Raw genomic sequence first — 22,372 nt, 5'->3', positions numbered from 1 at the left:
ATTTAGTAGCCCTGAGCCAGTGAAGAGTTTCCAATGTGAAGCACCTCCTTCTTCTGTGTCATGCTATTCATGCTACTTTTTTAAGATCAGGCTTCTGATTTAAGTGGCAAAATTAAACAGGCATTACACAGAACATACAGCAGACTCCACTTAGTACCCTAGCACCTTCTCAAACATATCATTGCAATTAAGTTACCTTAACTTCACACAGATTCATGCATTCTTCCCAGGAATAAAATGTCCTTTTCATCCTTAAAAAATATAATTGAAACTGTTAATCTATGACAGAAAATAAAATGCCAGACATTTAAAATAAGAGCAGTACAAAGGTGGCCATACACGGGCAGATTACAGATGCCAATATCGGTCCTTCAGACAGATTCGTCAGTTTATCTGCTTTTGTGTGGGGGTGTCAGAGGGGTCTCCCCGAAATGTTATCTGGCCAAAAATTGGCCTATTGATCGGGCAGGTTTGATTTTTCCTGCAATAGAGGACTGAAGCGGATAGTTGATGCGGTCCTACGATCCGTCATCATCCATTTCCTTCATATAATCCGATCGTATGGCCGTACGTTCGAATTAACCCAATATCACCCTGCCATTTATGGGCATATCGGTGAAAGATCCGCTCTTTTTTTCTTCTTATAGTGTATGGCCACCTTCAGTCTGTTGTCTAATGGGCTATTCCAGACCCTGGTTCTTACAACAGAGCAGGTCACCTCCCACTCAAATCAAAGGGTGGCATGGGGCTTGCTTCATCACCTAAAGATGTGTACAGGGGACCACATGGTATCAACGGGAAGCAATGTATGGGAATTTGCTGGGGTATTGCTTACTGGTATGAGTAACCAAAAGCAAAACAGCTGCAGGCTCATTTATGAACACTGAGTGATTTTGTACCTGGGCAGTTACCCATAGCAACCAGTGCAATAGCTTTTTCTAGCCAGTTGCAGTTACAAAACTTAAAACAAACATCTAACTAGTTACTATGTGTTAGTGCCCAAGTGCAAATTTTGCCACTATGGATGACCCACACTGGTATGTTTGCATAGTGAGGGCAGCTTCCTGCAAGCATTTGCTACCTTTTGTGTTCCAGAAGTTTTAAAATTATGATTTCCTGTCCCTGGCTTCTAGGACAACAAAGCCTCCTCAACAAGAAAGCAGATGCTATATTCATATACAACGAGAAGGCTCTTCAATGAAACACCTTCTCTGTTGGAATCTTCAAAAGATATTGAATCCCTGGTAAAATGTCTAAAAAATTAATTCCTCATTAACAAAAAATTTGATTCAATATGAACAACTGCAAAACTGACCTACCGCTTTATAGCTACCAGTTCTCCAGAGTCATTGCTTCTCATAACACTCCCATAAGTGCTGTCACCCAGCTGTTTCATGGTAGTATATCGTTCATTTTAAAAATGTTCTAGTGTTTTGGATATCACAGGTAAAGAAAATGCTGTGTTTTTCTCCCAGAAAGTACAGTCAATCGTACAGTAAATCAGAGGTGCACATTTTGTTTTAGAACAGCTGATGTATTATACTTTCAATGAACCAAAATAAAAAAATCAAGAAAGAATGATGAGGCTGTCATTCCAACCTGTCCCAATAAAAAGAAAACATAAATCAGTGCACAGATAAAGAACAGGCAGATATAATATTCTAGTTCCAAGAATAAGACAAACACATAAATGCTGTCTCCTGGCAAATATTTAGCTTCTATAAAATATAATACAGCTATAAAGTAACAATATGGACTCTGACGTACTTGTGTTTCAGTAAAGTGCATTTACACTGGTTGGAGAACATTAAACCACATGATTATATCTGCTTCTGTCACTAGGTGACATGATACCCATATCATATTTAATTATCACTGCCATTATACCTTATTCCAGACACACTCAATGAAACTGTACAATGTCCAAATATTCAGTCAACAACTGGGCAAAAAGCCCAAGATAAGCCACATTTCATCATATAGTTAACAAACACAGTATGATAATAGGAATTGACTTGGTTCCACAGTGATTAAAATGTATATGGTATAATTTACAAGCAAATTATTGGACATTTTCATGTTTATTGTGCAAGATGTACCTGGAGTTGCCCATTATACTGGAACTAGTTTGCAGACATTATAAATTATCAAAATATTCTAGTCTTTTTTTCATTAAATCCCTCACTTTGATGTCATACATCTAGGAGCAGATTTACTAAGATTTAAATAGTTAAATTTAATTTTTTTTTGGTGAAAATGTACAAATTCAATTTAAAACCACCAACTTGAATTTGAATATGAGATTCATCACACCTCGACCCTGCAAACAGTTGTAATTCGACGATTCGCCACCTAAACCTTTGAGTTCATGTAGATGTCAATGGTAGAGGTCTATTGAACCAAGATGTTAATTGCCTTCTTGATATTTGAATTCAAAAACTTGATTTGAATTAGATTTTAATTTTCGGGTTGCAACTATTCGATCGAATATTCAATTTTTTTTCATAAATAACCTCACATTCGAGTTGTGGGTACATTTGAATTAACAAAAATTTACATAACTTCAAAATTCGATCTTTGATAATAACCCCCTTAGTCTGGTTTGCCTTTAGCTGATAACAAATGCATACATACATTAAAAAAACACTTTTTCCAAGGATATTCATGACAGCAGTCTTAAATCCCCTAAATTTCACCCAAATAAATGTTTAAGAATGGTCTCGTGTATATCTGAGAAAGTAAGATTGGGGAGAAAAGCAGTTCGGGGAGATTGTCGCCCAGAAGAAGAGGCGATTAGTCGCCAGGGCAACAAAATCTCCCCGAATCTCCTCGTGTGAACTAACCCTGACACCCTGCAATAAGGCTGGAGTGTCATCAGAAATGCAAGTTCATGTAGCGCACAGACCCAGGTGAGAACCTGCAATAATGCACAAGCAAGTGTCAGCAGAGACATATGTTCAGTGCCTCTGGATTACATCTAATGAAATGATCTTTGGTGAGTGCTCCTAAGGCTACTTACTCTAGAACATCACCGGTCCATGCCCCATTTTGGGTGGTTCTCATTTTGGACTCTATCCTTGTTGTTAAACTCTGTGCCACCTAAGATTTTAGACTTTCCAATAATAGAGGCATCTTCCATAGATATGATTTTCTTCAATAACATTGCCCTATTCAGTGAAGAAAAGAGTGATACAAACCTGAAGTTCTACTAACAACAGTCTTTGTCCTTTCTTGTGAATCACTATTTAATAGCTGTCTCTTTTAAACCTGCTCCTCTGGTAAACTCAGACACTGCTATGTTAGAAAGCTTTTTACCCATGTCATTCCGGTGTATGCAGCAGGGCTGTACAACTCAAGCCCCAAAGACTGGATGTGGCCCTGAAAGAAATATATATGGCCCATAAGATGCCTAATATCTCTACTGTACACATATCCCTTTGTATGACATAATAAAATAATTTTATATGTATAGAACAAATTTGCAGTAATCATGGATATATGGTTATTTTGAATCTACAACGTAGTAAAAGTATGAGCGCACCCCACGTCTCACAAGTTTTACAAAAGCCTCCCAAACCCACACTTGTACTGTACCTAGCAAATAGTGATGTGCTGGTTGGGTTAAAACCTGCCCTCTCTCCACCCACGCCCGCCCGTGTCTGACTTCCGGGTTCCTTTTATAGACCCGTGCCACCCCTCTGATGATGTCACAAAAGGGGTGGGGCGAGCAGGCACGCGGCTATAAAACTGGAAGTCGTGTAAGGTGACGGGCGGGAGAGCAGGAAAAAAGGCTCGACCCGCACGTCACTACTAGCAAATATTTTTGTATATGGGACAATCCTTGGAAAAAACTGCGCCTAACTAAAAGTTACTGCACCCTTTCAGAAATCATTTTAGTCCCCCATAGTTTCTGGACCTGTCAACAGTTGCAGGTTCTGCTTCCTCTATCGTTCTGTATCCTACTAGAAGCAGTTAGTCGATTTAGGCAGACTACCCAGCACACTTTGAAATCCTTTAATTACAACTAGCAATGGCATGTGTTCATTTTAGGGTGCAAACCAAGCACATCATGCAAATTACCATAAGGAGAGTATGAATTTCATGCAGTAGTACTTGAAAACAGAGTAGAATTTTGAAAACTCAAAACAATTATACAAGAAACTGAGAACATAGAGGTATGGGATCCTTTATCCAGAAAGCCCCGAATTACGGAAAGGCCGTCTCACATAGGGGCAAATTCACTAAGGCGCGAAGCGCCGAACGCTAGCGTTTTTTCGCTAGCGTTCGGCATTTTCGCTACTGCGCAAATTCACTAACGAACGCTGGCGTAGTTTCGCTAGTGTTACTTCGCAACCTTACGCCAGGCAAATTTTCGCTAGCGACGAAACTACGCAAATTCACTAACTTGCGCAGTGTAGCGAACGCTACCTTTTACGCTAGACTTCCTTCGCCACCTCAGACCTGGCGAAGCGCAATAGAGTAGATAGGGATTGTTTCCAAAAAAGTCAAAATTTTTTCTAAGTCCCAAAAAACGCTGGCGTGTTTTCTACATGACGGGTGATAGGCTGAAAAAGATCGAAAAACTTTTGGGGCTCCCCTTCCTCCCCCCTACATTTCCTGACTCATGGCAACCTTCCTAGACAGTGGGCACATGTGTAGGGCAAAATAAAAATTTTATTGGCTGATTTGAAGGTTTTCTAGGCATTTGTAGTGCAGATACGTGTTCCTCCATTGAAATTTGAATTTCGCGCCGTATGCAAATTAGCCTTCGCTAGCGCAACTTCGCTTTATATAGCGAAACAACGCTAGCGCAACTTCGCAAACTTACGCTACCCCTGTGCGCAACTTCGCATTTTAGTGAATTTGCGGAGCGCTGGCGAAAATTCGCCTGGCAAAGTGCGGTGAATTTGCCCCATAGACTCTATTTTATACAAATAATCCACATCTTTAAAAATTATCTCCTTTTTCTTTGTAATAATAAAACACTACCTTGTACTTGATCTAAACTAAGATATAATTAATCCTTATTGGAAGCAGAACCAACTTATTTGGGTTTATTTTTCTAGTAAACGTAAGGTATTAAACTCCAAATTACGTAAATTCCCTTATCTGGAAAGTCCTAGGTCCCCGAGCACTATGGATAACAGGTCCCATATCTGTACATAGAAGCACTTTTCAAACCTACAGGAATAATAATTTCTACAACAAAAAAGTCAACACTTATTAGTATTTATTATTCAATACGCATATTAAACTATTACCATGTATTGCCCCAATTCAGTCAATGAACTTCACCCTAAGAACACACATGATGTACACATAAGCAAGCGTGCAACTACAAAGACATAGGACAAAAGAGCACATTGATATACATGTGATACAGCAGGAAATAGCTACATGTACATGTATACATACGGGTTTCTATGAAGCTGCCATTCCCTACATCAGACAGGTGCTAGCGCATATTACTTTCGCGGATCATGGGGTATACACAAGACTCTTGCTAATAATTTCACAACTCGTTACTCCACTCACCTCCTCCTGCCCATGCCTGCCTATTTCCTACATCATATGTCTGCCGTCATACTCGGGGGAATGATCATGTGATTCCTACTAGGGGGATCCCCGTTTTCTCTCCTCAGTAATGATTCCTCTTTCATATTAAATTACATATTACCACTCTGTGTTCTTACTGGGAGCTGTAGTATAAGTATTCACTTATACAGGGATTAGCAGAACTGTTAAATATTTGCAGGTCTTAGCTGTATGATGTGTGTAGCCCTTAAAATTGGGGGAATGTTGTGGGCAGCTTGATGTTGCAAATGTCAGCGCATTGACGTATAATGCCTTATGTAATTTGGAGGCAGCTTGTTGAGTGAGGAGGTTTTTGTAATGGGGTCAGTTTCATTCTTGTTCCCCTATCTGAAATGTTGAGGGTAGATTAGGTAAGTGCTTTGTAGGTTCTGTAATTATGTATATGGTTTTGGGTGGGCTGTACAGTGTAGGAAGCCCTAGTGATGGGCATGTGTGATGGATGTGTTGGGGGAGTGTGTGGTGCTGTTGGTGCAGGTCAGGCAAAACTCAATCCGCACCTGCCCCTAATTCACAAACCCTTTAGCCACAACCAACCCAAATGTTGCCATTTCACCCTTAACCACGTCTTCCCGCTCCATGCGCCACTTCTGTGTGCCTCTGGTACCAAGACAGCAAGTCTTCAGGAGAAAAGGAGACATTTACTCCCCCTGTTTGACCATCTGTAACCCGCAATGGTTGGCCAAATTTCAACCTGAACCTGCCCAACCAGTTCTAAACCTGTGGGTTTTAGGTCAACCCACACATCACTATGAGGTGAGGTATGATTCATTTTCTGGCATACCTGTAGTTAACCCTCACATAATGTGTAATGTGCCTTCTCATTGTTCTTAAAGGACCAGTAACATCACATTTTTTTTTAAAAAAAAATTTGTTAGTATGGAACAAAATAAAAACACCAAGACAAATTAAACTTTAAAATAGCAAAGCATTTATTAAGAAATAACTTGCAGAAACGATGCTTCCTGTCCTCAGGCGAAAGGGCGACAACGATCCATCGTGCGACGTTCGGTTTCTTCTCCCATATTCTACTGACAGCGTGAGTGTTCATGTAGGAAGGCGATGTCAGCAGGCTCCTAATTATCTTCCAGGTGTTCAACAGCAGCAGCGCAGGAGGAAGTAGCGAAACGGTTCGGCCTCAGCTCCCCAGCGCAGTGTGGAACTGTATCAGTGTTGCTGTGTAGCAATCATTCCCTCTTCAGTTCCCAAGGCTTGGTGGGGTATGATCGGGCGGCTATATAACGCTCTGTGCTCACATCAACAGATCTGTAGAAAGAGCTCGGAAACACCACAGAACCCTGTCCTCTTCTTGCTGTCACAGTAAAGCAGCACACAGGCAGGACACTGGGATCGGTCCTTGAGCCGGTAGAGTAGATCTCTTACTGCTGCCCCTGTGCACTGACACCTCCTGGCCCAGTCTCCCCTCTTGCTGGCTGCCCGGGAACTGCTGCTGTCTGATGCCGAGCTCCCTCTAGGTCCCCGGCTGCCCCCTGCGCTGCTACCACCGCCACCGGCCGTGGGCGGAATTCACATACTTGGCCTTATCAGCCGCCAGTCTCTCCACTCCAAACCTCTCCAGCCCACCCACGAACTCCGAAGTAACATCGAATATCCTCAAATTTTACAACTGGGGGTACTTTAATTTATTATAATACACAAGTTTCAGTGAGTCATGTGACAGAAATGACATCACTACTCACCGTTTATAACTGATGACATCAGAACTCACCGTTTATAAGGATATAATTTACAAGATATTCAAGGCTTTTGTGTATTATATATATATATATATATATCTATATATATATCTATATATATATCTATATATATATATGTATATCCTCCTCAGGGGTTCTGGGAGCTATTGGGCCCAGTAATGTCATATTACACCATTTAGCATGCACCATTTAGCATGAAATTATTTGAACTCTTTAATTGGCAAATACTTTGAATGTGATGATCAATTACATGTTCTGGAATACAGGGGGACTGGGTTGGTGTCCCAGGAAGATGTATACAAGGTGTGAGGATTTTGGTCCTCCAGGCAGACGCTACAGAACACAGTAATCGAGGGGACCTGGACAATCCCTTGCTACATGATTATTAGGACTGTAACCCCTTTTTTGAGTGCTGTTTCTTAAAGAATGCGGACTTCGTTATTCCAGGAGCTGCAATATAATATTTGCATATCTCCACTCAGTCACTGAGGACATTATACATGTTTTTTTTAAACCCTCTGCATATTACATGTAGACTCTTTATTTTATTCTACTTTATTAGTAAAAGAAAAAGAGAATCCTAAAACCCATGTTGTGGTTTAGTGGGAGTAAAAACCCAGGGGAAATGTTAAAAAACAGTAAAATGTATTGTTTACACTCTGTGTATCAATTTACACTTTTTTGAGAGCACAATGGACAACCCCCAATTGCTTTGAGAACTTTTCAGCATTTATGTGATATTTGTAAAGTTGTGATTTCCATCTGATCATCCAAACCACGTTTTTTGGACAAATCAAAAAGAAAGTGACTGAAACAAGCAAAGCATTTTTTGTCAATATGTAATTAAAAAGTTGTGGGTACAATATAGAATTTGTAACATAATTTGAGAAACACCATCATCCCATAGATATTTATTAAATAAATAATATGTGCATCCTGCATTTTAGAGTGATGCCTAAAAAAACTATGTTTTCAAAATAGTTCTAGCAGACAAAGCCACTTACAAAGGAAGAACTATGGGCACTTTTAGGAGCTGAACATATCATACTCAGCAATTATACAGAACAATCTGTTAATATTTACACACTAAGACTTTATAGTTTCCTGGTGATTCTCTATAGTGCCAGCTGGTACATAACAGATTACTCCCAAGCCACATCAACTGCCAGAACAGCACACTGATCATTTGGATAAGCGATGAAATTAAATAATTCATCTGTATATAATATCCTTTTAGGTGAACTACACAGTTATTCGATTATAGGGCTAATTTACAAGATTGAGTTGCTGCACACGCTGCAAAATTGTGGCCAATAAAAAGCTATTCACAAATGTACTTGTGTCCATACTGTACTTGTGACTTGCGCTAAAATCCAGTTTGTGCCTGCTTTGGCTGCATAAGGGCACACAGGCATCTGCTTTTGCATTTTTCAAACACACACACTGCATAAACCTGCATATATTGTGTCTAAAACGTTTTTTCTTGACGCAGCTAAGCGTTTTTTTTCCATTCCAAATGCAAGTCTCTATTCTATTGACAGATGAATGTGTGTTAAGTTCATGCTGCATCTGAAACGCAAATGGAGTAAAACGCAATTCAGAAAGTTCATAGTACAGCCAGGCAGAATAGAATGGAATCAATTAGCGAATGCATTTATTTGCGCTCAAACCTGCATTTAAACGTGTGTTAAATGCACAAAAAAAGCCTGTGTGTAAGAGCCCTTAGTTCAAAATACATGGTTCATGAATGTAAGGTGGCACTGGGATTAACACCTGCCTTGAGTTACACATTTTTTGTGATGCATGGGTCAGAACATGAAACACAGAAAGAAATTGTCAGCTGCTGTTAGAAACAGCCAGGTGCCAGTGCTTGGTCCAACCCATATTCTAGAGCTGCTAGAAAAAACTATTTTTATGCAAAAAGGGGAGAGATTTCCAGTGCATGGTTTGCCTTTAAAGGAGAAGGAAAGGCTTGCAGCACTTGGGGGTGCCAAATGTTAGGCACCCCATGTGATTGTATTGACTTACCTGAAACCCTGGGCCAGTGCTCCGATCAGCAGAAAACTGCACTGGCCCGGGGTTATACCAGTGAGCACCACGGAGCAATCCTCTTCCGTCCTCCTCCTTTGCACGGCTGCACGAGAAGCCAAAGTTTAACTAAAAAGTCATATATTTCGTTCAACTGCGCATGCGTTTGCCCTGGGAAATTTGAAGAAGGAAATGGATCGCTCCGTGGTACTCACTGGTATAACCCCCGGCTGGTGCAGTTTTCTGCTGATAGGAGCACCGGCCCAGGGTTTCAGGCAAGTCAATACAATCACGTGGGGGTGCCTAACATTTGGCACCCCCAAGTGCTGCAGGCCTTTCCTTCTCCAGCATGGGTTAGACAAAGTACTGGTGATATCTTTCTGTGTTTCATGTACAAAATGTAGCCAAATATTGCTTCTATTGTCCTTCAGCCTTTAGACAGTGATAGGCAGGAGCCGCTTAATTATCTTAAAGGGGTTGTTCACCTTTTAGTATGATGTAGAGAGTGATATTCTGAGACAATTTGAAATTGGTTTTCATTTTTTATTATTTGTGGTTTTTTAGTTATTTAGCGTTTTATTCAGCAGCTCTTCTATTTGCATTTTAAGCAATCTGGTAGCTATTTAGCAAATTACCCTAGCAACAATTGAATGATTTGAATAAGAGACTGGAATATGAATAGGAGAGGGACGGAATAGAAAGATGAGCAATAAAAAGTAGCTAATAATAAATCTGTAGCCTTACAGAGCAGCTGCCCATTTAAAAAGCTGGAAAGTCAGAAGAAAAAGGCAAATCATTATAAAACTATAAAAAAGAAATAGTGAAAACTAATGGAAAAGTTGCTTAAGATTGTCAGTTCTATAACATACTCAAAGTTAACTTAAAGGTGAACCACCCCTTTAACTTTGTAGTCCTTTCGATTTTCCAAATTATATTGAGTCTTGTAGAACTGGTGCTTTTGTTTCATTGAAATCTTCTTCTCCTCTTGTTCTAAGGTGCCTAGGATTTGCGGTCGTATAGGGAAGTTAGAACCTCATGAGATAGAAAAGGTAAATTCAGTGACCGCAGTCCTTGGTGCCCTGCCTTCTTCCTCTTTGTGGTGTCCCAGGGAGAGAGCGAAAAGCAATCGGACAACTCCACCATGTGAAAAAACAGGTGTCAATTACCGTCCTGTTTTTTTACATTTGAATGTGGCTCACAGGTAAAAATAAAAGACTATTTAGGCCGACCTTAGGAAAAAAGTGAGGTGATTCAATGGGAAATATAAAACATCAATTTTATTAAATACAGCCACTGCATTTCAGCTGTTGAACTAGATGACTAATAAATTAATGGAGCATGAATAACATTTTTCTCAAGTGAATGAAACAGTAATAACCTTGACCAGGTGCCACGATTGCATAAGCGATGGGAAGTTTAAAGGGGTAAAATGTGGAAAGGGTTGTTTTGCTGTGGTGTCCTGAGGAGGAGTAAAATGACAAGTAGGTCTGGCCCAATGGTTAAACAGCAGAAAACATTTCAAGCACCATAGGGCCTGTTGCACATTTCTTAATTAGCTTGTTTTGGTGTGTGCATGAAAAGGGTGTGCTGCATAACAAAAAAGAGAGTAGGATATACCTTTAGTGATACCAAAAGCAGATATTTAGTATTCAAATAATGATATTGCATTAGCATGTTATTGCATATTAAAAAATAAATTACTATCCCTTAACTTTTCAACTATTTAATTAAGAGAATAAACATGTACAGAGAATAAATGTATTAAATGAATACAGAAATTGAGTTATTTAACTGGTTTCTTTTTCTGTTTAATTTCAGTTTTCCTCTTTTTATGTACAACTTGGGTTTCACTTGCTTCCTTATCCGTTGTTTCATTTTGGGCCTTTTTCTTCTTTGGCCTGTCACAGTCTTTCACTGAAATACAGGATAAGAAAATCAGCACAGACACTGCTAATGTAGTTTTACAAGATCAGTAGAAATTCTTTTATAACCCATTGTTGGCTTTATAAAAAAAACATTATAATTTGTCTCTTTTATTAGTTCCTAATGGTTTTTAAAATTATTTTAATTTCTATTCTCCAGTTTGCAATTTTGATTGCTGACCCTCTGCAAAATATAAAAAGTTTCTCTCTCTGGCTACACTTTCTTTACTCATTCATATGACAAAACAGCAAGTGGCTGGTTAGACAGAGTACTCAATATCCTGGGGATTAAACTTTTCAAATTCCCATATTTCTTGTGGCAAAAGCTTACCAAAATTTCTAGGCTGCAGCACCTCTGCAGTCACGAAGCAGCAGCGGAAGTCAGTTTGCTGTAAATTTTTCTCTATGCTAGAGTGCAGCAACCCGACTGCATAGTGCTCCTTAGATTGTCAGGTTAGAATTTTTGGGGTACTGTTATAAAATGATGGTGTTTTGAGCCACATTTCTGTTACTGAGTTCAAGGAATAGTCAGAGCTATACATAGGCTCCCATGGGCACCAAGATATAAAATATTATTGCACTGCTTTAACTCAAAGTGCCAATCAGGAATCATGGATCAAATGAAAAGAAAACAACTGATGTGTCAGTGTGAAAAAACCATACAAAAATGATGCCATCTTATACAGTCTGTGTAAAGTGCTTACCAGCTGAAGCAGTGACAGTTGTGTTGCTTTTTTCCTTATAGTCTATGCCACTGGGAAGCCAAGCTGAGAAGTAAGTCTAGCCGATGTACTGACTTCACAAAGCAATGATGGAGAAGTCTGGACCTGTAACATAAGTGTGTGCTATCATAAACTACAGTATTTGAAATTGTAGGTGATCTTCAGATTTTCAGATTTAATTTTACAAATTCTGGCCACAGTTGGCAGGAAGTGTTCATGAAGATTCTCATTAATCCAGGCCATGAAATACAGTATCTAGAAAGTTCAACACCTGCCTCAATGGTACCATTGTGACTGGACCACACTCTCCCACATCTGTGAGTTTCAGCCAACACCTTACTGAAGTTCAATGTAACCACTGTGATTGGATGTCTGTGACTTTACTACCATCAAGAGGTGAAATGCCAGGGAATTCCCTACCACTTCAGTTGAACTGAAGAAGCCTATTGGATGTGTGGTGAAACATTTTCAAGAAAAACTCTAAATGCCCAGTTGTCCTTGACTTAAAGGGGTTGTTCACCTTTAAGTTAACGTTTATTATGATGTAGAGAGTGATATTCTGAGACAATTTGCAATTGGTTTTCATTATTATTATGTAAGGTTTTTGAGTTATTTGCCATTTCATTCAGCAGCTCTTCAATTTGCATTTCAAGCAATCTTGTAGCTAGGGTCCAAATTACCCTAGCAACCATGCACTGATTTGAATAAGAGACTGGAATATGAGTAGGAGAGGCCTGATTAGAAAGAAGAGTAATAAAAAGTAGGAATAACAATTAATGTGTAGCCTTACAGAGCATTTGTTTTTTTAGAAGGGGTCAGCGACGCCCATTTGAAAGCTGCAAAGAGTCAGAAGAAAAAGGCAAATAACCATAAAAAATAAATAATGAAAACCAATTGAAAATCTGCTTAGAATTGGGCATTCTATAACATAAGTTACCTTAAAGGTGAACCATCCTTTTAATTGGAATGAAATTATTTTGGACTTTGTGAGAACATGCTTGGGGCTGTGTTTACCATACAAGCTTTAGGACCAATAACTACATCACAACTGTGGACTAGGGGGACTCATTGGTAGAGGACCAATAGATATCTGGACTGATATCGGTTGAGAATGGCCTTGGGATGGCTCCATAACTAAGCTTGCCTATTCAACCTGTAGGCAGGGGCTAAGTTGGCAGCCTTTATTGACTTTTGTCTGACAACCTTTAGAGTATATTACATAAAAAGAACAGTATGATTTAATGGATATCACCAAAACATGGTAAAATTATACTCATGAATGAACAGTACTTGTATGCTTTTTATTTAGGAAATAAAATTATTGTAAAATGGTGACTGATTTGTTTCATGTAGCCCTGACTATGCAAAGCAGAAATAAAAGATAAAACAGACACTAAGAATATGGGTGAACATTCACATGGAATTTCAATTATCCAGAATACTGAATGGCATAAATTGCTCTTTCAGTACTATGGTATTTCTGCAAGAAGATATAGTCATTTTTATAAGCTCATATGGACTTTATCCATGTTATAAAACTAACCTTTTCCATATCTTAATATAACCGTCACTTGATGAAGATACAACAACATGAGTTCCCTGCAGTTCAAAGACATGAAGATTCTTCACCCTAAGATAAAAATAAACTAGAGGTTAGATGCTATTGTACACTTTTTAAACATAAATAGGTTAAGCTGGCCATATGTATATCTATAAAAGCTGTCAACATGTCATTTGGACATACAGTATGTTGCAAATACTCTACTTGAAAATCCCATTGGACAAGGTCTGCATCGGCATGCTGATGCTCTCCTCGATCTTTATGAGCCAACACTATGATCCAATCATTGTTACCTGGGCCAAAAAAGTACATTTGACTTAAAGACTGTTTTAAAATTTTTAAATGATGGGAAAAAATCCACCGTTTCATCTGGCAAGTTTGAAAGCCATGAGGTGATAGGCAAAGGGTCTTGATATTTCTTTGAAAACATCCATTTGCATAACATTATGATATTATCAGTATTAAGATGATTATTATATTTGTATAAAGCTGGTCATAAACATATTGCTAAAAGCTTTCTGTATACGTTTGCTGACAGTTTGTGAATTTCACAGGTTTCTGACTTTTTTGGATTTGAAGCCTGAAAAGTCAGAATTTTTCTTGAAATTGGTGGAAAAACCCAAAATGTTCAGATTATTGTATGAAACCCAGCACAGACAGTAACATCTTCATACTGCCAATGACTTCTACAGGACCGTGACAGGTTGAAAATGGAGTATTTTCAGATGGCAGACTTTTTGCAGCCTTGGGTAAAATAAATTCAAAAAATTATATATTTTTTCCACTCAAAATTCTGATTTTATAGCAAAAAAAACAAAAAAAAAACCCTTAGCGAGCACCTGGTTTATTTTCTTATGAACCACTGGCTTAAAGAGATTGATTACCTTTGAGTTAACTTAGTATGATGCAGAAGGTGATATTCTGAGGCAATTTGCATTTTGGAAATTTTTTTGTAGTTTTCCATTTATTTACCAGCTCTCCAGTTTGCAATGGCAATTTCCAAATTACCCTAGCAACCATGCATTAAGACTAATAGGAGAGGGCCTGCATAGAAAAATGAGTAATATAAAGTAGCAATAACAATAAATGTGTAGCCATACAGAGTATTTGTTTTTGATGGGGTCATTGATCCCCACTGGAAAGCTGGGAAAGAGTCAGAAGAAAACTGCAAATAATTAAAAAACCTATTAAAATAAATAATGAGGACCAATTGAAAAGTTGCATTGAACTGGGCATTCTACAACATACTAAAAGTTAACTTGATGGCGAACCACCCCCTTTAAGGGAGAATAAGTGGAACAAATAACAGTACCATTCTTATAAAAAGGGTACATTTCGCCTTTTACCCTCGCATTTAGGTGAGCATGTCCCTATTGTACCTGTTTTCATGAGCTTTAAATTCAGCAGACACATTTCGTGTGATAAAACATATATTGCTTACACATGCAACTTGGTAAAAAAATGTCAGTCTCTTAGGTATTCCTTGCCGATCCCTTCACAGTCCCTCAGCTGTAAATGAAAGTCCAGAACAAATGTATATGTATTCTCTATGGAATATATATAAGAGGATCAGCGCCTGTGGCAACAGAAATTAGAAACACATAGCGTAATACGTTCAATTAAAGGGAATATCACCCTGTGCGTATGTAAAAATGATTTTTCAGAGATGTGCTCCCTTTTCTTTTCGGGCAGCTATTAATTAGAGAAAGAGAAATAGATCCAGGTGAATAGAAGAAGAGGCATCCTTCCTGTGCAACAAAGGTGTAATCCGATAGTCAAGTGCCTCCACACTAAGTTTTAAATTGCCTACTTACAAACCACTACTGTGGCGTTCTGCATGTCAAGAAAAATCCTTTCTGGTCACTCCTCCAACTCACCGCTCCTGCCAGACTCCGGATTAAAAATAGGAACCGAGGATAGTGTAATACCATTTATTAAAACATAATTAAAATCAAGTAAAAATACACTCACATTTACCCTCTTTCGGTAATACGCATTTTAGTCCCACAAAGTTTGAATATGCTCCCTCGGGTAGTCCTGCCGATTTTTCCAGACTCCCTTGTGGTGTCTCTCCTGGGGTCCAAAGGCGTCCCCCAAACGTACCTAACGTTTGGGGGACGTAGCTTTTGCTACTTTGAAGTTGGATCTGCGACAATCGCGTCGCAGATCCGACTTGACAGCCCCCCAGCCTCGTTGCCCAGGGGCTGTCAACCCTCCTGACTCTCTGCAGAGGCGGCAAAAGCCGCCGATGCAGAGAGAAGGCTCAGCTGCAGGAGAACGTACGAGGTACGTTCTTGGCAGCCTGAGCCCTGAACCACCAGCACGTATGCCGTACGTGCTTAGTGGTTTAAAGGGTTAAAGTTACAAATTACTGGAATAAAAGCACATTACACTGACTGGAAAAAGCATCTTTTGTGCACATTAAAACACCCTTTGAACTATGAACTTGTGAAAAATGAGGAGTGCTTGATAGATAAGGCCATACCTTTAAATAGTTAATTGTAAAAGGACCTTTATAAATCCATATTAATACAACTACTACTAAAGTTAGAAACACTGAAACCAAGCTAATTTGTGTAACTTACAGTTATAAACTGTACAGAAGAGATTCTCTTTGGGTTATTAATTGTACCAACTACTGCTGCAGTCTCCAGCTGGTACACATCAACCGTGTCATGTATCACAACCACATATTTCTCTCCAATGGGAGACCACTGGATAATGTGTGCGTCTGAAAGAAACAATGATAAAACGATTTTTATATCAACAAAATCATAAAAAAAGTAAAATTATAACATATTCTATAGTAAATATATTGTATATTATTCTATAGTAAATATATTGTATATTTTTAATATGTTGTTAGAATGAGTAAAACTAAACACAGCACACCCGCACACAGTGCCTCACCTCGTCCACAGCACCTATTGCGGGGATCTCTGTTACTTTGTCCGATCATTTGATACACAGAAATACATTACCCACTCGCAGCGCCGGACAGACTTATCCACGGTGGTAAAGTAGTGGTGGCGTGTGCAGCAAACTAACGCGTTTTGTGCCCAAAGACCAGGCACTTCCTCAGAGTTCCCACCCACCACTACTTTACCACCGTGTATTGTTTTAATAAAGCCGCTATTTGATATCAACACTTTGGCCTCCCGTGGATAAGTCTGTCGGCGCTGCGAGCGGGTAATGTATATGCATGCAAACATGCATAATATAATTTTGCATGTTATTGGTATATGTACAGTGGTGCAACAACCCCAATAAATAACCATAGATATAGGTTGGTTCAGTAATTGTCCATGTTTGAAAATGTCACCTGCCAATTTCAACATGTCAATGCATGTCAATATATGGTGCATTGGCAGATGAGGAAGTTAAATGGATTCTGTCATGATTTTTAAGGTGTTTTTATTTCTAAATTACACTGTTTACACTGCAAATAATTCACTCTACCATGTAAAATTTCATTCCTAACCCAAGTGTATTTTAGTTGTAATATTGGTGTGTAGGCAACCATTTCAGGTCATTTTGCTTGATCATATGCTTTGAGAAAAAGCCTGCACTTTAGGGTGGAACTACTTTCTGGCAGGCTGTTGTTTCTCCTACTCAATGTAACTGAAGGTGTCTCATTGGGACTTGGATTCTTTACTCCATGCTGTTCCGATTATTCAGGCTTTTTGCTTGAATGACTGGAACAACAGAGAGGTGCCCATACCATGTGTAGCCGATGAGCCAGAGACAATTAGTACATGTACGCTGCCTTTAAGACTTAGCACTATGTACACAGATAAATAGACTGCTCCATCTGTAAAATGTAGGAAAAGTTATTTTAGGATCAGTGTCAGAGCTATTTGAACTCTCTACCTCCCTGTACTAAAAACAGAAACTAAATCAACTCAGTGGATATGAATTATAATAAACATTAAATTCATTGACTCAGCATTATATGAATAGCAACCACCACAGTACGTAATTTCCCCACAGACTGATATCAGGGGCCCAACGCTTTATTAATGGGATTTTAGCCAAGTTTAAACACAATGAGTCTGTATGAGATCATTTGTGGTTCCAATGCTTACTCCGCATCAGCATGAAGGGTTATATTACCTTAAGGTTTCATCTGTCCCTGCCGATAAGGCTAACTTTCCTGAAGGATGAATGGAAAGGGACACGACTTGTCCTCTGTAACAAGAATAAAAAATATTATGTATTGACAAATAATCTCTCTCTCCATTCTTATAAAGTTAAAGAAGCACTATATTATATAACCCTGGTAAATCCCATAAAATACAACTCCTGAATTCATACACCAACTACATTAATATAAAACATAATATTTCTTACACATTGTTAACAGTAATTGTTAAACCTACTGGCCCACACAGTCAAAATGTCACAGTTTACCCAAAACCTCTGTACTTTTATAGCTTTCCTTTTTCTACTTCACTTCCTTCCACTTACAGCATTATACTAATAATCTTGTCAAAGTGTACCACCCTGCCTTGGTGCTTTGTTCCAAAGTTATCATTCTGTATAACAGTTTGACTGATGTTCCATCGGAGTCCGTCAACAAGATTTAAATAATTTTTTTTGAAGAACAGCATGGCAGTTCCTATTCATAAATGAACAAAAACAGTTGTCTAAATATGCAGAACAATATAAACCAAAATCTGTATAGTAAATTAAATACACCAGAAATTAAAACGGGTCGTATTTTGCAGTTGAAGGTTTGCTGGCACTCCCACTTTTTGGTATTCCATACACAAATCAGTCCATCTTCAGCCCCACTTAGGAGGTGTGTGTTACCATAAAACTCCAGACAAGTTATAGTACCTACAATGCCAAGGTATCCATACTTAGAAGAATACAAAAATCATACACAGGCAATATCATATTATAATGTAGAAAATACCTGTTACCTTGAAATAAATGAAAGCAGACAAGCAATAATAGTGTTTCAGAAAGGTGAGTATCAGTCAGACACTTTTAACACAATAAACTCTCCACTATCCGACTGCATCAAATGGTGTATGCAAACACTGCCTGGACAGAATTCTCCTCTACAAGAAGAATTTGTGTGCTTGAGCCCCACCATTTCACTTAGATTTGTACCTTTTCTCAATTTACAGCAGCCTTCCTAAATTACTAGATGAATAACCTTGTTTGGATCCAGGGCAAGTCATCAAATGTTTAAAATTAGTGCGACTTGGAATAAAAAAAAAATTACAAGCAGAAGCCTTAAGGTATGGGTCTTTCCATAATTTTGGATTCTTCATAACATGCCTGTCAAAATAACTTGTAAGTTACTCCTTTCAAACCAGATAGGATCTGTCATTGTCAGTAGGGATTAATTTTATAGCTTAGATGGACCAACTTTACAAGGTACTGTTTTTCTTTTACAGTAGAAAAAGGAAACCATTTTTAAATCAGGATTTTTATGATTAAAAAGGAGTCTATGGAATGGACCTTCCCGTAATTCTGAGCCTTTCCTGCATAATGGGCTTTCCGGAAATGGATCTCATACCTGGTAGAATTCCCATACCTTTAAGGATCCCCCCCCCTTAGTACCAACAGCTTCCCATGTATATACAGCAGAGTCTTCAACGGCAAAAATCACACACACCATCTCATGCGCCATATGTAGTAAGTTATATATTAGAAAAGGTGACTCCTATAAGGCACCTCAAGTTATCCCTCTTCAAAGGGACAGTTGATATACAAAAAATAAAAAAACTAGGTTGAAATAAAAATGTACTACTATAGCTTAGGGGCCAAATATGTAATGTATAAGGCATGGAGTGACTGCGATGACTGAAATAGCAGAACGACGCTTTCGCACCCGCTTGCTATTTATTATGCTGGCTCTCAAGGGAATGACACATGTAAATAAAGAATTGAATAATTACATAATCAAGCAGCTTTGTATTGTCAGCATAATTATCAATATACTATTTATGTTACATATGATGTAAATCTGGTCCCACTAAACGCAGTAGTGATAACAGCCAGCACAGAAGCACCATCTAGCAGGGACATCCAGCAGAAAAGAAAATGAGGGAGCTACTGGGCAATCTTCAGAAGCACAGATCTTCACAGCTACTGAAAGGAGCCGGCAGGTAAAAAAACTCAAAAAACAATTATAGAACCAAGATAAGCACGCTCACAGAACCCCTATACATCCTAATTTTTTTGAACATTTAGCTCCCTCCTTTATAATAATTAAAAAAAGATAAAGCTGTCATACATATTGGCCAAATAACATGCAGGAGCATAATGCCAAACGTAACCGATTGGTTTGATGCAGGACCCAAAGCTCCATGTCTTCTCCCTCTTTCTAATTCAAAGTCAATATACTCTGAATGGATTCATCCCATGCTCCCAACAGTGGCTACAAATCTTATCCTCCCACCTGCAGCACAGACCACAGAAGGCAGCTCGCTGGCTATGATGAGTGAAGTCTAGCAGACCATTAACCCTTGACTGGAAAAAAGCAAATGAATCAAATCTCACGTAGAAAAAACAGAAACAGCAATAAAAGAAAACTTTTGGAAATAACAAAACTGATTAGCACATTGTAAGAGAGCACTTCAAGTCACAATGTCGGGCACATGAAACTGGCATCTTAAGTGTCACTCCTAATCTCAATGGGCTAATAACAAACTCAGATATTAGACTCCACAAGTCTGACTCAAATAATAGATAGAGACTGTTAGCCTCGTCAAGCTGTGGGCACAAAATGCGTTAAAACTATTCCGCAAGGGTTGAGATTTCATGAACATTATACAGTGGTCTACTTGTGACCAGCTAAAGTACTTTTCGTATCCCCTTCTTTACCGAGCGCCACAGTAATCGAGATCCAAAACAAAAGCCAAGATAACCTATGTAACTCATAGTACACCTTAACCTCCCTTTCCCGAATGTACACCGATACCCGAAACAAGACTTGATTCATTAACAGACCCACCAACCAAGCTCGAATGCTTTCCTCCATGCTGGCATATACCGTAAGACTCTTTAGCTCAATCGTACGTCACATCCATGGATCGAGCGAACTGGCAGGAGACAGACCTGTGAGATGTCACAGCGTTGGAGTGACCAGCGCGCATGTTTGTCTGGACACTCGTAATTGAGAACCAGTAGCCTTCTAAAATTAAACTAAATGGCTGGGCCCTGCGGCACGTCTAAGGGTTACAATTGAGTGTTTGTAAGATAATATCAATCGGGCTTATAAAAATCGAAAAGGTCGCACGCCTGGCAGCAGATAGTCGAAGTCAAAAAAACCGAAGTGCGCCCAAAAAGACAGCCAGTTTCAACTGTCCTTTAAATAGGATCTGCTAGAGACAGGACAGAGCCCAAGGAAAAGGAGGGCTGCTACAACGCTTGATGAGTGAAGGGTGTTTGCGTCGATAAAAGTTGAAGGAGGGTAGAGGCAAAACAATACGACAGATTCCCATAGTAGGCGAGCAAAACACTAGCACGCCGCGCACGCCCACCAAATAGCGATTCGTCCCTCGGGCCCGGAGCTTATACTCCGTATCACAGCGCGGCTCCAAGCGCTGAAAGCAGGAGAGATATATTGGTGCTCATGCACAGTAAATCTCATCTAAATCCACCTCTTCCACCGCACAGATCCTGCCACGCCGAGGGCAACTTTAGTCAGCGCTGTGGAGGACCAGGAACCTTTCTCCTCAGACTAAAACAAAGGGGGAGGGGGACCCCTTGGTTTTGGATTTTCCCCACCCCCACCTCGGCGTAGCAAAATGAGCAATTCAGACAAAGGTAGTAATAGCCCCTTAATCTCTAGCTCAATCAGGCAAGCTGAGGTAAGTCTCTAACCCCAGGACTCTCACACTATTACGCTGAATGAAAGCACGGCCTGTCCCGCTGTCAGACTCTATAGTACAGGTTAATAAGGGAGACGGTATCAGCTCAGACTGTATCCTCAAGCACGTCGCCCAATCTGCCAATGGCAAAGCATGTAGATTTAAGTAGATAACTGCAACGTACACCTGCTGCTTTCCTGCAATACTCTTACGACCATGAGCTTGTGAAGGAAACGTGATGCGGCGCCTACATCCATCTCCACGGAGCCGCGAGACGAGTAGACATGAAGAGAACAAATGGGAATGTCCCCGAGCCATCGCCGCCCGAATTGACCAGGAAAGTAGCACATTTAATACTATTGCACTATATGACACGTAGTCTGCCGCTGAGTAGTCTCGGTAGAGGTATTCGGCATATAGAATAGCGAACAACTGGCAAGTGACCTCACTAAAACTTCCCAGGGGACTCTGTGAAACTTTAAGTAACCGGGCATACCCCTCACCCCCGGGCCAGCCTAACAACCCAGCTCCCCGCTATCATCAACCACTTCTTCCTCTCGTCTCTCCCAGTCCCCTCACTATTACTTACACAATTTGCGCGTCAGTGGTTATTCTACAGAGGCCAAACGACCTCGCTATTGCTCGTCTAGTCAAGTGGCTGCTCACCAGCCACATGAACATGTGCTAGTGATGAATCAATGTCAAATGCATGTCACTGCACCAATGTCTGGCAATGAACAACAGTCGATGGACTATTTTTTAACCCCTGAAATAAATCTGTCTAATATTCCCTTAAAGTTTATCCCCAGGAATTACTAAAGAGAAACAGGCTGGCGCTGTCAAGGGAGTGCACAGCCGGGAGTTGTCCGAACGGGGTCAAAGATCGTGGGCCAAATTGCTCAATTATTACGCTGACACTAAATGATACATTGCAAGTCGTTTAATAATGAATATGTGCAAATGTAAAACCACCAAATCAAATTATCCACCCATCTCTCTT

The 22,372-nt window shown here is 39.5% G+C and overlaps 1 long non-coding RNA gene across 7 annotated transcripts; it reads right to left on the bottom strand.

The window, feature by feature from the left end:
* Positions 1–10,597: 10,597 nt before the first annotated feature.
* LOC121395138 lies at positions 10,598–18,744 on the bottom strand. Of its 7 annotated transcripts, none has more exons than XR_005962266.1 (8): positions 18,011–18,744; positions 17,657–17,731; positions 16,129–16,274; positions 14,985–15,119; positions 13,727–13,836; positions 13,526–13,612; positions 11,965–12,087; positions 10,598–11,252 (listed from the first exon to the last, which is right to left on the bottom strand). It is a non-coding gene; the product is annotated as an uncharacterized LOC121395138 (long non-coding RNA). The 7 variants fall into 7 exon arrangements; XR_005962267.1 differs by having other exon boundaries at positions 13,748–13,836; XR_005962268.1 differs by lacking the exon at positions 13,727–13,836 and having other exon boundaries at positions 18,046–18,740.
* Positions 18,745–22,372: the final 3,628 nt, after the last annotated feature.

The sequence above is a fragment of the Xenopus laevis genome, chromosome 6S, assembly GCF_017654675.1.
Source record: "Xenopus laevis strain J_2021 chromosome 6S, Xenopus_laevis_v10.1, whole genome shotgun sequence".
In the NCBI taxonomy this organism is placed as follows: Eukaryota; Metazoa; Chordata; class Amphibia; order Anura; family Pipidae; genus Xenopus; species Xenopus laevis.
The sequence above is the reverse complement of the archived record's forward strand: the minus strand, read 5'-3'. Positions and strand labels throughout refer to the sequence as shown.